Source organism: Somniosus microcephalus, chromosome 3, assembly GCF_052327205.1.
Source record: "Somniosus microcephalus isolate GS21.2 chromosome 3, FLI_Smic_1.0, whole genome shotgun sequence".
Classification (NCBI taxonomy): Eukaryota; Metazoa; Chordata; class Chondrichthyes; order Squaliformes; family Somniosidae; genus Somniosus; species Somniosus microcephalus.
Window position 1 is genome coordinate 123343965 of NC_140989.1, and position 17470 is coordinate 123361434.

General features: G+C 52.0%; 1 protein-coding gene across 1 annotated transcript in view; it reads left to right on the forward strand.

Annotated features, from left to right (window-relative positions):
- The first annotated feature begins 15891 nt into the window (after nucleotides 1-15891).
- The window catches only part of LOC147121366 (N-acetyllactosaminide beta-1,3-N-acetylglucosaminyltransferase 2-like), a 49290-nt gene continuing 47711 nt past the window's right edge, over nucleotides 15892-17470 (forward strand). Inside the window, exon 1 of the mRNA XM_085981570.1 lies at nucleotides 15892-16054. The gene's annotated coding sequence lies outside the window, so the exon portion shown is untranslated. The remainder of the gene's footprint in view (nucleotides 16055-17470) is intronic.

Sequence of the window (17470 nt, forward strand, 5' to 3'; positions counted from 1 at the left end):
TACCTGGTGGGTGGTGTCCTCACGTGTGATGATGGTATCTGTGTTGATGATCTGGCATGTCTTGCAGAGGTTGCTTTGGCAGGGTTGTGTGGTGTCGTGGTCGCTGTTCTCCTGAAAGCTGGGTAATTTGCTGCGAACGATGGTCTGTTTGAGGTTAGGCGGCTGTTTGAAGGCGAGTAGTGGAGGCGTGGGGATGGCCTTAGCGAGGTGTTCGTCATCATCGATGACATGTTGAAGGCTGCGAAGAACATGGCGTAGTTTCTCCGCTCCGGGGAAGTACTGGACGACGAAGGGTACTCTGTTGGTTGTGTCCCGTGTTTGTCTTCTGAGGAGGTCTATGCGATTTTTCGCTGTGGCCCGTCGGAACTGTCGATCGACGAGTCGAGCGTCATATCCCGTTCTTACGAGGGCATCTTTCAGCGTCTGTAGGTGTCCATCGCGTTCCTCCTCGTCTGAGCAGATCCTGTGTATTCGCAGGGCTTGTCCATAGGGGATGGCTTCTTTAACGTGGTTAGGGTGGAAGCTGGAGAAGTGGAGCATCGTGAGGTTGTCCGTGGGCTTGCGGTAGAGTGAAGTGCTGAGGTGTCCGTCTTTGATGGGGATTCGTGTATCCAAGAATGAAACTGATTCTGAGGAGTAGTCCATGGTGAGTTTGATGGTGGGATGGAACTTGTTGATGTTATTGTGTAGTCTTTTCAGTGATTCTTCGCCGTGGGTCCATAGGAAGAAAATGTCGTCGATGTATCTGATGTATAGCGTTGGTTGGAGGTCCTGTGCAGCGAAGAAGTCTTGCTCGAACTTGTGCATGAAGATGTTGGCGTATTGGGGTGCGAATTTGGTCCCCATGGCTGTTCCGTGTGTTTGGGTAAAGAAGTGGTTGTCGAAGGTGAAGACGTGGTCAAGGATGAAGCGGATGAGTTGTAGGATGGCATCTGGAGATTGGCTGTTGTTGGTGTTGAGTACTGAGGCTGTCGTAGCAATGCCGTCATCATGGGGGATACTGGTGTAGAGTGCCGAGACGTCCATCGTGGCGAGGAGTGTTCCTGGTTCGACTGGTCCGTGGGTGCTGAGTTTCTGTAAGAAGTCTGTAGTGTCACGACAGAAGCTGGGGGTTCCCTGTACGATGGGTTTCAGGATGCCCTCGACGTATCCAGAGAGGTTCTCACACAGGGCTCCGTTGCCTGATACGATAGGACGTCCGGGTGTGTTGGCTTTGTGTATCTTTGGGAGGCAGTAGAAGTCTCCCACACGGGGAGTACGTTTGATGAGAGCGCGTAGGATGCTTTGAAGATCTGGATCGAAGGTCTTGATCAGTCTGTTCAGTTGGCGGGTGTGTTCTTTGGTCGGATCTGCGGGTAACTGTCTGTCGTGTTCCTGGTTGTCCAGTTGTCGGTATGCTTCTTTGCAATAGTCCGTTCTGTTCTGTATGACGATGGCTCTGACAAAGGAGCAGCGCTCCGAAAGCTTGTGATTTCAAACAAAGCTGTTGGACTATAACCTGGTGTTGTGATATTTCTTACATTTGTCCAGCCCAGTCCAACACCAGCATCTCCACACCATGGCTACTATCGACACCACAAACTGCCGGCTCAAAGTGGAGAGGATCTCCAAGAAGATCGTGCATATTGACACACACATCAAGTTTCTACAGAGATGCAAGAAAGCAGACAAGATCCCGAAAGGACTACAGATCACGAACCCACTCAAGTCGACCTACAACACAGACTATGCTGAGAGACTCTGCCGTCGTACCTCTCGCACACTCCTCAACCATCTCGTACACCAGCTCTACAGCAGACGCCGCAACCTCGAAACCGAGATGGAGTCCATGTTCTCAGCCTGTGCTCAGGACACAGCAGACCAGCTACGAGATACCGCCAAACAGACAAGGCAACGGAACTACGCTGCCTACATGCACACCAAGAACAGGAAGCTTGAGAAACTCGGCATCACCAGCAGCAGCAACCAAGCCTCTCCCGGTACCACGGTTGAAACCACAGGGAAGTCCATCGTCAACCTGTCCGACCACACCCTTCAACCAGATGAAATTGAAGTTCTCAGCCGAGGGCTCAATTTCTGCCCCACCACCAAAATGGACCCCATTGGTCTCGCGGCAGACACAGAGGAATTCATCAGGAGAATGAGGCTCTGGGAATACTTCCACCAATCCCAAGATGTCAGCAGCGAACCCAATGAGACAATCAATGATCCGGACCAGCAGACAGAGGGATCTGCAGTGCAGCAACCGAAGAAGAGTAAAAATGGACCCGTCCGGAGGGTCGCTGCCCTAAGCTTGACATGTATGCTCAAGCTGTCAGGAGATGCATCAACGCCAGATTCATCAGCCGCACTCACAAGACAGTCCAGAATGTCACCCGAGCACAACGCAACGCCATCCACGCTCTCAAGACCAACCGCAACATCGTCATCAAACCAGCTGACCAAGGAGGAGCCATCGTCATACAGAACAGAACGGACTATTGCAAAGAAGCATACCAACAACTGGACAACCAGGAACACGACAGACAGTTACCCGCAGATCCGACCAAAGAACACACCCGCCAACTCAACAGACTGATCAAGACCTTCGATCCAGATCTTCAAAGCATCCTACGCGCTCTCATCCCACGTACTCCCCACGTGGGAGACTTCTACTGCCTCCCAAAGATACACAAAGCCAACACACCCGGACGTCCTATCGTATCAGGCAACGGAACCCTGTGTGAGAACCTCTCTGGATACGTCAAGGGCATCCTGAAACGCATCGTACAGGGAACCCCCAGCTTCTGTCGCGACACTACAGACTTCTTACAGAAACTCAGCACCCACGGACCAGTCGAACCAGGAACACTCCTCGCCACGATGGACGTCTCGGCACTCTACACCAGTATGCCCCACGATGACGGCATCGCTACGACAGCCTCAGTACTCAACACCAACAACAGCCAATCTCCAGACACCATCCTACAACTCATCCGCTTTATCCTTGACCACAATGTCTTCACCTTCGACAACCAATTCTTTACCCAAACACACGGAACAGCCATGGGGACCAAATTCGCACCCCAATACGCCAACATCTTCATGCACAAGTTCGAGCAAGACTTCTTCGCTGCACAGGACCTCCAACCAACGCTATACACCAGATACATCGACAACATTTTCTTCCTATGGACCCACGGCGAAGAATCACTGAAAAGACTGCACGATAACATCAACAAGTTCCATCCCACCATCAAACTCACCATGGACTACTCCTCAGAATCGGTTTCATTCTTGGACACACGAATCTCCATCAAAGACGGACACCTCAGCACTTCACTCTACCGCAAGCCCACGGACAACCTCACGATGCTCCACTTCTCCAGCTTCCACCCTAACCACGTTAAAGAAGCCATCCCCTATGGACAAGCCCTGCGAATACACAGGATCTGCTCAGACGAGGAGGAACGCGATGGACACCTACAGAAGCTGAAAGATGCCCTTGTAAGAACGGGATATGACGCTCGACTCGTCGATCGACAGTTCCGACGGGCCACAGCGAAAAATCGCATAGACCTCCTCAGAAGACAAACACGGGACACAACCAACAGAGTACCCTTCGTCGTCCAGTACTTCCCCGGAGCGGAGAAACTACGCCATGTTCTTCGCAGCCTTCAACATGTCATCGATGACGACGAACACCTCGCTAAGGCCATCCCCACGCCTCCACTACTCGCCTTCAAACAGCTGCCTAACCTCAAACAGACCATTGTTCGCAGCAAATTACCCGCTTTCAGGAGAACAGTGACCACGACACCACACAACCCTGCCAAAGCAACCTCTGCAAGACATGCCAGATCATCAACACAGATACCATCATCACACGTGAGGACACCACCCACCAGGTACATGGTACATACTCATGTGACTCAGCCAACGTTGTCTACCTCATACGTTGCAGGAAAGGATGCCCCGGAGCATGGTACATCGGCGAGACCATGCAGACACTGCGACAACGGATGAACGGACACCGCGCAACAATCGGCAGGCAGGAGTGTTCCCTCCCAGTCGGGGAACACTTCAGCAGTCAAGGAAATTCAGCCTCCGATCTTCGGGTAAGCATTCTCCAAGGCGGCCTTCGAGACACACGACAACGCAAAATCATCGAGCAGAAACTGATAGCCAAGTTCCACACCCATGAGGACGGCCTGAACCAGGATCTTGGGTTCATGTCACGCTACATGTAACCGCACCTGACGTAGGGTCATCCAGACTCGAGTTGTCGTTGGCTTGTTCTCTCCACACAGATGCGGCCGGACCTGCCGTGATTTCCAGCAAAAAAAATGTTTTTTGTCTTTTTTTGTTTTTCATACAGACCCCAGCATCTGCAACATTTGACCCCTTGTGACCCCACCTCATTGCTCTTTGATGTAATGTTTTCCTGACTGACCTGTTTGGACACCATTTACACCTTTGATTGCTGTGATTATCTCTCTGCCGAGATGTGATAAATGGCAGTTAGAGAGATTACCTGTAAACATCTGACATTATTCTCTGACTATATAAGCTGTGTTTTTATGCATCTATCCACTTCACCTGACGAAGGAGCAGCGTTCCGAAAGCTTGTGATTTCAAATAAAGCTGTTGGACTATAACCTGGTGTTGTGTGATTTCTTACATTTGTCCACCCCAGTCCAACACCGGCATCTCCACACCATATCTGCACAGATCAGGGATCAGATCTAAATCACTCAGTACACCAGAAGATGCTACATTTCCCACATCATTCCTCAAATCTTTTTGAATTACCACGCAGGAAGAAGGGGCGGATAGCACCAATCCTTGGATCTGCTCTGAGATAGTTTTGTTGGTGCGGAGGTTCAGGAGAAATTTATCAGTCCTGCCTCTCCTCCATCTGAACATACTTGGTGGGTGGGGGAGCATCTATAATGCTGCCAAACCACCTCTCCCTTTTATTATTCATTTTCTATTCCTCTTTGATTTTTATCTTCCTCCAGGCACTTCTCTGACCCAAATATTTTGTTCCAGTTTACACCTTGGCTTAATCTGATCCAAGACTCTCATTATAATAACGAGCTTTAATATCTTCTCTCTCTTAGGCAGTCCATCAGAACCGAGGATGACTTGCTTCCACATTAAAAATGAGTTCTCAGGTGACTGATGAGTCCAGTGCGGGACCGACAGTCTCTGTCACAGGTGGGGCAGACGGTGATTGAAGGGGCTGGTGGGTGGGGTGCTTGGGTTGACGTGCGCTGCTTGCACTTGGCTTCCGCTTGCTCCTGGCAAAGAGACTCGAGGTGTTCGGCTTTAGTATATGTGGGCCCTGACAATCCACAAGGCAGCATGTCACCAGTGCTGAAATGTGCCCGACATTGACCTCACCAATGTTCACGGAGTCAGGAGCAGGTGCCATTATATCCATGCCTTTAGTGGGCTGAGACCACAAGTGGGGTTCCCCTGTCCCCAGACTGGCCGGTACCCTGCCGTACTGTCCAGGACAGTTCACTCCCTTCACTTTGACTGGCTCTTCGGGCTTGATTTTCATTGAGCTGTGGAGGCAGGCTTGGAGGCGTGCAGGGGGTTACAATCGCAAAAACTGGCTGGCGGGACCCCCACCCCCACCCCCGCCCCCCCGGCCTGGTTCCCGACTCCGAGCAATTTTAACTCCGTCGTGTCTGACGTCCTGGGAAACCCCTCTCGCCACCTTCACTCAGCGCTTCCTCAACGGAGGCATATACCAGAAGCGTGGGAGCCATTTATTTCCTTCCCATCTGGGCATTAGAGGAGCTCGAGCACCAGCTGTGGCAGCAGCAGAACCAGGAACAACAACAGCAGCACCAGCAGCAGCAGGAGCGCCAGGCTGCTGCTCACCCACATGAAGCTGCACAGGCCAGAAGGGGCCAGCGCCTGGAAGTGGCTGGAGAGCACCTTGCTGCACATCAGGGGGGCCATGGGGACCCGTATCTGCAATGGCAGTCCTACTTAGAAGGACTTCCATGAAGGTCTGGTTCTCTGTTCAATAGATGCCCATCGCTCCTCAAGAGATGTCATTCTATTCTGAACAGTGACCATGTTTTCCATACCCTGGCGACTAAGCTCCTCCATGGCCATAGCCATCCTCTCCTCTACGGTAGCCATCCTTTCCACGGAGGTTGCCATCCTTTCCATGGTGATGCGTTCATGTGCCAATGACTCCACAAGGGCTCTGCTCATGGTCGCTATGGACTCCTCCATTCGCTCCACACTCAGTGACCCTAGAGACAAAACCTGCCAGAGACTCCTGCATCTGTGCCTGGAGTTCCATCACCTCTGATCTTATGGATGGACCCAGAGGCAGAGGGTCGACATGCTGCTGAGCCGAGCTAGCAGAGTCCTGCGCCCTCTGACTAAGACTCTCCACTGCTGTCCCTGTCTCCACAATCTGCTGATGCTCACTTGTGAGCTGTGATACACCAGGTGACAACACTACTCTATGTCCCGAAAGTCCCACTGAGGTGTGAGTGTCTGCGCTGGTGCTGGGTGCGCTGAATTCTGCTGATGCTGCGCCCTTAGAGGTTGCAGCTTCCTCTGAGGAGTCTGGCTGCTCAGCCTCTTCTTCCTGGCTAGGGGGGACGAATGTTTGTGATGGTCCTGTGGGGGAGTAAAGGAAAGAGTCAGAGATGTGATGCAAAGGCTACATGCACATAGCTTTTTGCAGATGCTCATAAGTCCATCTGTTACAGCTTCACAACCATTATCAGCGACTCATGCAATGTCAAAGAGAGAGATGGGAAACTTTTCTGTCACCAGCTTGCTGTGTTACACCCATCTGTCCGTCCCCCACGCGCGAATTATCCTCTATTCCCATAATTTCCAGGACGGCCTTCTCCCAGGGGGTCAGTTGGGCTATTGAGGCTGCCCCTCCTCCTGTCCTGGCTCGCTCTCTTTTGTTGTGAGCTCTCTTCCTGCAATGAGGGAGACAAGTGGAGGTTGAGTGAGAGTGAAGGAGCGAGTGTAGAGATTGCATAGCATAGATACTTAGAAGGAGACAAAGATGGAGTGAGGTTGCAAGACCAAGGGCCCTCCCTGTGTGTTGTCAGTTGTGTTCAAAGCATCAGAGTGATGGGGAGTGTGAGGGCTGCATGGTCAAATTGTTATGTGAATGTGAGCATAGAGAGAGAGGGAATGGGCAAGGGTGCATGGATGTCAGTGTCAAGTGGGATGTGAATTTTTTTTTATTCATTGATGGGATGTGGGCGTCGCTGGCTAGGCCTGCATTTGGTGCCCATCCCTAATTGCCCTTGAGAAGATGGTGGTGAGCCGCCTTCTTGAACCGCTGCAGTCCATATGGTGTAGGTACACCCGCAATGCTGTTAGGAAGGGAGTTCCAGGATTTTGGCCCAGCGACAGTGAAGGATCAGCGATACAGGTCCAAGTCAGGATGGTGTGTGGCTTGGAGGGGAACTTGTAGGTGGTGATGTTCCCATGCGTCTGCTGCCCTTGTCCTTCTAAGTGGTAGAGGTCGCGGGTTTGGAAGGTGCTGTTGAAGGAGCTTTGGCGAGTTGCTGCAGTGCATCTTGTAGATGGTACACACTGCAGCCACAGTGCGCCGGTGGTGGAGGGAGTGAATGTTGAAGGTGGTGGATGGAGTGCCAATCAAGCTGGCTGCTTTATCCTGAATGGTGTCGAGCTTCTTGAGTGTTGTTGGAGCTGCACTCATCCAGGCAAGTGGAGAGTATTCCATCACACTCCTGACTTGTGCCTTGTAGATGGTGGAAAGGCTTTGGGGAGTCAGGAGGTGAGACACTCGCCGCAGAATTCCCAGCCTCTGGCCTGCTCTTGTAGCCACAGTATTTATATGGCTGGTCCAGTTCAGTTCCTGATCAATGGTAACCCCCAGGATGTTGATAGTGGGGGATTCAGCGATGGTAATGCCATTGAATGTCAAGGGGAGATGGTTAGAGTCTCGCTTGTTGGAGATGGTCATTGCCTGGCACTTGTGTGGTGCGAATGTTACTTGCCACTTGTCAGCCCAAGTCTGAATGTTGTCCAGGTCTTGCTGCATATGGACACGGACTGCGTCAGTATCTGACGAGTCTCGAATGGTGCTGAACAGTGTGCAATCATCAGCGAACATCCCCACTTCTGACCTTGCTAAAGCTGAGTGCTGGTGAGGAAAGGCAATGGGGATCAGATTGAGGGTGATGGGAAATTCATACTCACTTTTCCAGTGTGCTGAAGGTCATGAAATCTTTTCCTGCACTGTATCCAGGTTCTGCGGGTGACTCCCAAGGAGTTGACCTCCTCAGCCACCTGCATCCACACTGCCTTGGTCTGAGTGGGAGGCCTCTTCCTGATGAAGGGAAGAGCACCTCCCTGTTGGCCCTAGCCCCATCCATTAATGGCTGCAGTGCCACCTCGTCAAAGTGAGGAGCTGATCTGGCCCTTCCGCTTGTCATATTTGCTGCAGCTCCCTCACACTGCACAGTCAAGAAGCTTGGCAGTCTCCAGAAGAAGCAAGGCTTGCTGTGGACCTTAAATGCAGCAGCAATGACGACGTCATCGGAGGGGGCTTTCAGTCATGAAAAACCCATTTACAAAGGCTTCCCACACGTTGGAAATCAATTGGCCAATTGAGTTAAAATTGCATCAATCTCCCACATCCATTTAGATTCGTGTGGGAAACACGAAATTCGGATAACACGACACCATCCCGCACCTGAGTTAAAATCACCCCCTTAGTGTCTGTGTCTCTTCTCTTAAAAGCCTGACTATGGTGCCACCATTGAGAAGGCAAAACTGACTCCCACCCACACCCCAAGAGGACCCACCAGCCTAACTTGACAGTGACCTCTGCTGAGTTCAAATGAATTGGATTGTTGCAGCAAGAATGAGTGTGAATTGTTGCTGGAATGTTAAATTATATTTCATTGAGCTCAGGATGCCAGGTTTCAGGCACCCTGTCTGAAACTTCAGTATGTACCTGCCAGCCCTGGTTTCCTCTGAATTGAACCCCTTTAAAGCATACTTTAACTTAATGAACATTTTAAAGTAACTCGTATCTAGCCTCCTTTCTGTGGAAAAATGGCTAAAGAATCCTGAACCATGACAGATTTGATACATCAACTGACCTAAGGTGGCTTGTAGTCATGGGGGGAGAAATTCGGTATCGCCCCATTTGGGGCGCAATTATCGGCCGGGCGTAAAGTTTAGTGCCTGGCGCAAATTATTGCCTTCGACTGCAAACTTGGCTTCTATCACCCCTGGAGGTGATTGGAGCGCTAAATCAGGCGCTACACACCTGTTTTAAGGTGCTAACGCCAAGGAGCAAGGCGCTAACTCAGAGCGCTGGCGAAGCTCAGGTGATGTCAGTTAGCAATGGAACAGACACACTGGTGCCGGCCAATTCTTAAAGGGGAGGGTCGATCTTGCTCTCCAGCCACACCCTGCTCATTGCAGCCTTGAATCTCGGCCTGGACAGACCTCAACTTCAAATCTGCTGCAAAGAACAATGGAGGGGCCCAGGGAACGAGCTCAGCGCTTCAGCGACCGGGCCTTGGTGGCTTTGGTTGGGGCAGTGGCGCGCCGAAGATCAATACTCTACCCACAGCACAGCAGGAGGCCATTGCATCATGACTATAGAAGAGTGTGGAGGGAGGTGGCTCAGCGCATCTCCAGGAGCATGGTGCCCAGGACCCCCACACAATGGCAGAAGAAGTTCAATGACCTCACTTGGGTGGTCAGGGTGAGTGGCTGCTTTTCAATACCTCTCTATCCCTCCATCTCGACCTTACTCTGTAGCCAGAGGGTGTAAAAACCTCAAATGCCCAACACTCACCCCAGACCTATGGCCATCTCATAGAGCACACAAGCACATTCCACACCTTGCATACATTAAGGTCTATTTAACTATGGGAGGCACATCAGGCAAGCACATGGCTGCACATTCACTAAGATGCCGTCCTTTTTCTTGCAGGCCAAGCTATCTCATAACAGGCGCCAGCAGCAACGGACGGGTGGAGGGCCGGCTCGGCTGCAGACCCTCAGCGATTTGGAGGCGCACGTCCACAGGATCGTTGCAAGCCAGGTGATAGGTCTCGTGGCCGCTGGAGAGGTCGACCCCCTTGGGCACAGCAATGGTAAGTTCATCAGCTTTCCTCTCTCATTCCACTTGTCCCTCACAACACCAGCCTTTTACACTTTCAATCCAACTTACTAAATCTCTCCAGTCCTTGCTCCCTGACTGACACCCTGTCCTGACACTAAAGCCAGTCTTGTACCTCCCTGCTTTCAGATGGTGAACCACTAGCTGAGGAGCCTGGCCCTCAACCAACCAGTGGGAGCGACGCCACAGGCGAGGAAGAGGAAGCCGGAGCCTAAGCGCCAGCATCTCCCGAGGGAGCCTATGCCCACACTGGGACCACGTCTTCCCTGGAGGGGAGCAGGGGGGAAGGGTCTGATGAGGGTGAAGCTCCGGGACCTAGTGGGCTGCAGCAACGCCATAGGGGTAGGGAAGCTCGGGAGCCATCTTTCCGGAGAGAGAGTAGGCCAGCGAGTCCTGCTGCACTGGACGCAGAGGAGGAGTGGCTCATTGTGGAAATGAACACCCAGGCTGTGAACATGCACACTCAGCTCATGGGTGCAATGGGAAGGGTGCCCGAAAGCATTGATGGACTGGCAAGGAGTGTGGAGCACTCTGCTGCAGCACAGGCCATTGCAACACAACGGCTTAGTGCTGTAATTCAGTCACTGGCTGCAGCAATCCAATCTCAGACTGCTCTCATGGAGTCTCAGATTGAGGTAACGCAAGCACTGACTGCTGCCATTGTCGCTGGTTCGGCCACATTGCCCCGGGGCTCTCACCGCGCCGCAGCAGGCCAGCAATCTGTGCTCGAGCACATTGCTCCTGATGCTGAGGTGCTGCCCCGTGGGAGTGCCAGTGTGTCGGTCAAGCAGGGAGGTGCTGTCCTCTCTCAGGATGACAGCATTCCTGCTCCCACCACTGTCACTTCCCCATTGCACTTGCCACTGCCTGCAACACAGCCAGCCCAGACTGCAGTCTGCAGCCGGGGCCTCCAGGCCCAGAGTTGGTCGAGGGCATCCTTCAAGGGCTTCTGTAGTCACAGCATCTGACATTCAGCAGTCTTCCAACAGCCTTGCTGCAGCCACTGGGGCTCCATTATGGATGAGCAGTAGGGTGGGAAGGGGGGATGTGCGCAAGGGATGGAGATCACCCTCGAAGGGCAAAAAGTAGGAGGTCTAAAGAAATGGTGGGAATGTTTTTATTAAAGGCTGAGGTTCGTCTGATAACTTTTGTTTAGTGTTTTGGCCTTTATCTCCAGCTTGTGAGAACCAGTTATGTTAATTAATGATTTGTTGTGTTTGTTTCTATTAGTTTGTCATGAATAAATGACACACAGAGTTTGTTAAATAAAAAAGTTGTTGTATTCAAAATGTACTTGTTTGGCCTTTGTACCATTGCTGCTTTGGCCGGCTATAGGGGTTGCGGGTTGCTTTCCATGATGTTGTTCTCCATGCCAGAAGCCATCTTCTGAGTCGGGGCCTAGAAGCGGCTTGTTATCAGCCGTCAACGGACGGCCCTTGCAGTGTCAACATTGTGGGCCTCCCTCTCACCTTGGTGCTGCTGCTGATCCTCTTCCTCCTCCTCCGGTGGTGCACCAATCCCTGGTGACATTGGCTGGGTCCTCAGGATTGCCAGGTTGTGAAGCATGCAGCATACAACTATGAATAGGAAGACTCACTCAAGAGAGTACTGCAGGGCTCCTCCTGAGTGGTCCAGACAGCAGAACCATTGCTTGAGTATGCCAATCGTCTGCTCAATTATGTTCCTGGTGGTGATATGGCTCTCATTATACCGCAGCTCGGCAGGGGTGTTGGGGTTACGGAGCGATGTCATCAGCCAGGTGCAGAGTGGATAACCCTTGTCCCCGAGGAGCCAACCACTTGGCTGATGCAGTGCCTGGAAAAGGTCTGGCACACCAGTCTGGCGCAGGATGAAAGCATCATGGCTGCTGCCAGGATAGCGGGCATTGACGGTGAGTATCAGCTGTCTGTGGTCACAGACCAACTGGACATTTAAGGAGTGGTAGCCCTTGCAGTTTTGGAAAACCTCTGCATTTTCATGCGGTGCCCGCAATGCCACATGCATGCAGTCAATGGCGCCCTGCACCATGGGGAAGCCCGCTGTCCTAGCAAAGCCACATGCGCGTTCATTCTGTTTGGTCCGGGTCATGGGGAAAGAGATGTACTGGCATCTCCTTTTGTAGAGAGCATTTGCCACCTCTCGGATACAGCGAACTGGGAGATATTGGCAATGTCCCCAGTAGCTGCTTGAAAGGAGCCGGTGGCATAAAAATTCAGAGCCACTGTCGCCTTCACTGCCACCAACAGAGACGTCCTGGTCCTCAGTTGAGGCTGCAGATCTGGTTGCAGCAGGTGGCAGAGCTCAGTGACCACCTCCTTGCTGAAGCACAGCCTGCGCAAACACTGCTCCTCAGACAAATTAATGTAGGAGAATTGTTCCTGGAATACCTTGGGAGGGTAAGGTTTCCTGTGCAGAGGCCTGTTGGCCCTCCTCCATCTGGCCATGTTTGCCACTCTCTCTCTGTGTCTCTGATGCCTCCGATTCTGCAGGTGCAGGACGACACCCTGAATCAGTGCAGCGCCCATAGTCTCTTCTAAATCGATGCAAGGAAAGTCAAATCAAAAAGAACCTGCAAAGTGCTGTTCAGTAGCCAAAACTCTTTCACACAGCGTTGAATCTCTCCATAAGTCTCTCTCTCTCTCAGAATGCGTGGTGCAAAAATGTCTCCGACAAAAATAAGGCAGGAAGAGGCCACCTTTAAATAGTGCTCCCCCAGCCCCACTCCCTGTCGTTGCTAGCGGCAGGCGGAAAGGAAGTGGGCGTCACTCAATATCCAGTCCGGGGTGCTATCGGGGCATTGCACGCTTGACTGACGTCATGATCTGCGGGTGCAGGAGATCGTGGCGGTAGAGTTTAGCGCCACCGCAAAAACTGGTCAATTTCGCGAGCGGCACAAACATCGCCACGACCGGGTGCTAGTTGCTTTGCTAATCAACCGAATTTTTCCCCCAGAGCCATAACGGCAGAGAAGGAGGTCATTCGTCCCATCGAGTCCGCGCCGGCTAACTGCAGAGCAATCCGGTCAGTCCCACTCCCCTGCTCTATCCCTATAGCCCTGCAAGTTTATTTCCCTCAAGTGCCTATCCAGTCTCCCCTTGAAAACATTGATTGTCTCCGCTTCCACCACTTCCGTCGGCAGCGAGTTCCAGGTCCTTACCACTCGCTGCGTAAAAAAGTTTTTCCTCACATCCCCCCCTCTATCTCTTGCCCAAAACCTTAAATCTGTGTCCCCTAGTCCTTGTACCATCAACTAGTGGGAACAGCCCTTCTCTGTCTAGCCTATCCAAACCCATCATAATCTTGTACACCTCTATCAAATCACCCCTCAACCTTCTTTGCTCTAATGAAAACAAATCTAGCTTCTCCAACCTGTCCTTTAGCTAAGATCTCCCATCCCCGGAACCATTCTGGTAAATATCTGCTCTGCACCCTCTCAAGGGCCTTCACATCCTTCCTAAAGTGTGGTGACCAGAACTGGATGCAATACTCCAGTTGTGGCCTAAGCAGCGCTTTATAAAGGTTCAGCATAACTTCTCTACTTTTGTACTCAGTACCTCTATTTATGAAGCCCAAGATCCCATATGCTTTTCTAACCATTCTCTCAATATGTCCTGCTACTTTCAGGGACCTATGCACATTAACTCCCAGGTCCCTCTGTCCCTGCACACACTTTAAAACTGTGCCATTAAGTGTATATTTCCTCTCTCTGTTCCTTCTGCCAAAATGCATCACCTCACACTTCTCTGTATTATTTCCATCTGCCACTTGTCTGCCCATTCTGCTAGCCTATCTATGTTCTGTTGCAGTCGATTGGTATCATCTTCACTGTTTGACATACCCCCAAGTTTGTTGTCATTGGCAAATTTAGAAATTCTACTCTGCATTCCAATATCCAAGTCGCTTGAAGGAGTTTGAGAGAGACAGATTCTAGCTTGACAGAGAAATACTCATATCAGCTGCAAATGAAATGGTTGAGGCGTGTGAACTGCACACATGCCCAGACCTCCTTTATCTGTGGAACCTGCCTTTGCTGAGCTTTTTGTTCCCACGCTTACTGATTGATCAACTTCTACTGCAGTAGTTACACGATGCAAGCTTGTGCAATGCTCACGGCAACAGATGTCTTTTACATTGAAGATAGAACCCTGTGCACAAGCATTGTGTTTGTCAGCCATGGCTCAGTGGTTAGCTCTTTTGCCTCTTAGTCAGAAGGTTGTTGGTTTCAAGTCCCATTCCAGGCACTTGACCATAAAAATCTGGGCTGACACTCCAGTGCAGTACTGAGGGAGTGATGCACTGTCAGAGATGCAGTCTTTCAGATAAGACGTTAAAACGAGGCCCTGTCTGCTCTCTCAGGTGGACAGAAAAGATTCCATGGCACTATTTCGAAGAAGAGCAGGGGAGCTTTCCCCAGTGCCCAGGCCAATATTTATCTCTCAACTAACATCACTAAAACAGATTATCTGGTCATCATCACATTGCTGTTTGAGAGAGCTTGCTGTGCGCAAATTGGCTGCCGCATTTCCTACATAACAACTGTGAGTGCACTTCAGAAGTACCTCATTGGCTGTGAAGTCATGAAAGGCACTATATAAATGCAAGTCTTTCTCTTTCAAAAGGTTGTTTACCCATCACTACCAATAGCAGTCAATTCTGCAATGTAAATGCACCAGACAACATTGAGAAGTTGCAAATGACAGCTTTTAAATATTTATCAGCTCGTATTCTCAAATCTGCTTGCTGTATAAAATTGATAGCATCACGAGTCTGTCATCAAACCATTATCACATTGCTGTTTGTGGGAGCTTGCTGTGCGCAAATTGGCTGCCGCATTTCCTACAATGACTACACTTCAAAAGTACTTCATTGACTGTAAAGTGTTTTGGAACAGCCTGAGGTCATGAAAGGCACTACAGAAATGCAAGACTTTCTTCGTTTTGAACAGGGCCCTTCTATCAAGCCAGTTCCCACACTTACTGAGTGATCAACTTCTAACGTAATGCTCAAGGTATGTGATAAATCAGCAATTGTGAAATATTGACAGGGAGTCTCCTCTTATGGACCTCACTGTCCTTTCCAACTGCGTGGATTACATAGGATATATGGCACAGAGACAGGCCATTCAGCCCAACAAGTCCATGCCAGTGTTTATGCTCCACTCGAGCCTCCTCCAGTCTTTCCTCATCTAAAACTATCAGCACAACCCTCTATTCCCTTGTCCCTCATATGCTTGTCTAGCCTCCCCTTAAATGCATCTATTCTATTCGCTTCAACCACTACCACCTGACCTCCAACTTCTGTTTCTCTTCTAAGGACCTCACTTATGTCATTGTCACCCAGCTTTGTCCCACCGCCCCCTCAACTTCCAACCTTCAGTCCCATTTCCCTGCTCTGCTCAGAATCACCAATAACATCCTCAGCGACTCCGATCAGGCTGCTATTCCTCCTTATCCTCCTAAAAAAATTAATATAATACAACTGTCACCACCTAAGTGAAATTAATATAAAGCAGCAAGAGCCAAATTGCAAAGCGACTTTTTTTATAAAAGGAGCTTCGCTTATTTTTAAAAGCCAGACACGTGGCAGCCCCTGGATTTTGGTGTTAATGTGTTTGGGTGTTTCACCAAATATGGAATTCCGAACCAGCGGAAGCTGCGAACCCAGCGCCTATTGCGGAACGTTCTTTGCAAATCACAATCCGGGGCGGAGCGACTGGAAACGGTTCAACCCTTCCATCCTGTTCCGCAATTACAAGAAGCTGATCCACGCAACCAGCAGTTTCCGGAATGGACCGCTGCCCTGGCGCAATGTTGGTGTAATGTGGCCGCAGTCAATGCGCTGCCCGGGACGGCAACAGGTGTGGGAACTGCACATGCGTAAAGGCGGCAAATCCCGGAACTCGACAAGGTACAGGGCAAGAATGCGCAGGCGCAGCAGCCAGACGTTCATGTAGTTCGCATATGCAGAGATGACGACGAACCGCGTGCTTGAGCAAGTGCATAGGCTGGGGGAAGGGCCTGAGGGGGGAGTGTCACAGGCCCCGCCCCTCTCCCCAGGCCACGCCGCTCTCCACAAGCTCCTCCCCTCTCCCCAGGCTCCTCCTCCTCTCGCCAGGCCCTGCCCCTCTCCCCAGGCCCCTCCCCTTCCCCAGGTCCTGTCACCAGGCCCTGCCCCTTTCCCAGGCCTGTCCCCAGGCTCCTCCTCCTCTCACCAGACCCTGACCTCTCCCCAGGTCCCTCCTCCTCTCCTCAGGCCCTGCCCCTCCCTCCAGACCCCCAGTGTCAGCTGTGGCTCATTTGGTAGCATCCTTGCCTCTGAGTCAGAAGGTTGTGGGTTCAAGTCTCACTCCAGGGAATTGAGCACAAAAATCTAGGCTGACACTCCAGTGGAGTGCTGCACTGTCGGAGGTGCCGTCTTTTGGATACGACATTAAACCGAGGTCCCCGTCTGCTCTCACGGGTGGAAGCAAACAATCCCATGGCGCTATTTCGAAGAAGAGCAGGAGAGTTATCACCGGTGTTCTGGCCAATATTTATCCTTCAATCAACATCACTAAAACAGATTCTCTGGTCATGATCACATTGCTGTTTGCGGGAGCTGCTGTGTGCAAATTTGCTGACGTATTTCCTACATTACAACAGTGACTACACTTCAGAAAGTACTTCGCTGACTGTAAAGTGCTTTGGAACATCCTCAGGTCAGGAAAGGCGCTCTGTAAATGCAGTCCCTCTCTCCCCAAGCTCCACCCCCTCTCCACACGACTCTCCCCAGACCCTGCCCCTCTCCCAGGTCCTGCCCCTCTCTCAGGCCCCCTCCCCTCTCCAGGGTCCCGCCCCCTCTCCCAGACCCCCTCCCCTCTCCCAGTCACCCCCTCTTACAGGCCTGCCCCTCTCCCAGGCCCCCCTCACAGGCCCTGCCCCCCTCTCCAGGCCCTGCCCCCTCTCCCCGACCACGCCCCTCTCCCAGGCCCCGCTCCAGGCCCCCGCCCCACTCCCAGTCCCCTCCAGGCCCAGTCCCCCCTCACAGGCCCTGCCCCCCTCTCCAGGCCCCGCCCCTCTCCCAGTCCCCACTCACAGGACCCGCCCCCCTCTCCCAGGCCCCGCCCCCCTCTCCCAGGCCCCCTCACAGGCCCTGCCCCCTCTCCAGGCCCCACCCCCTCTCCCAGTGCCCACCCCCTCTGCCAGTCCCCCCTCACAGGCCCTGCCCCCTCTCCCAGTCCCCCTCACAGGCCCTGCCCCCTCTCCCAGGGCCCCGCCCCTCTCCCAGTCCCCACTCACAGGCCCTGCCCCCCCCTCTCCCAGTCCCCCCCTCTCCCAGTCCCCC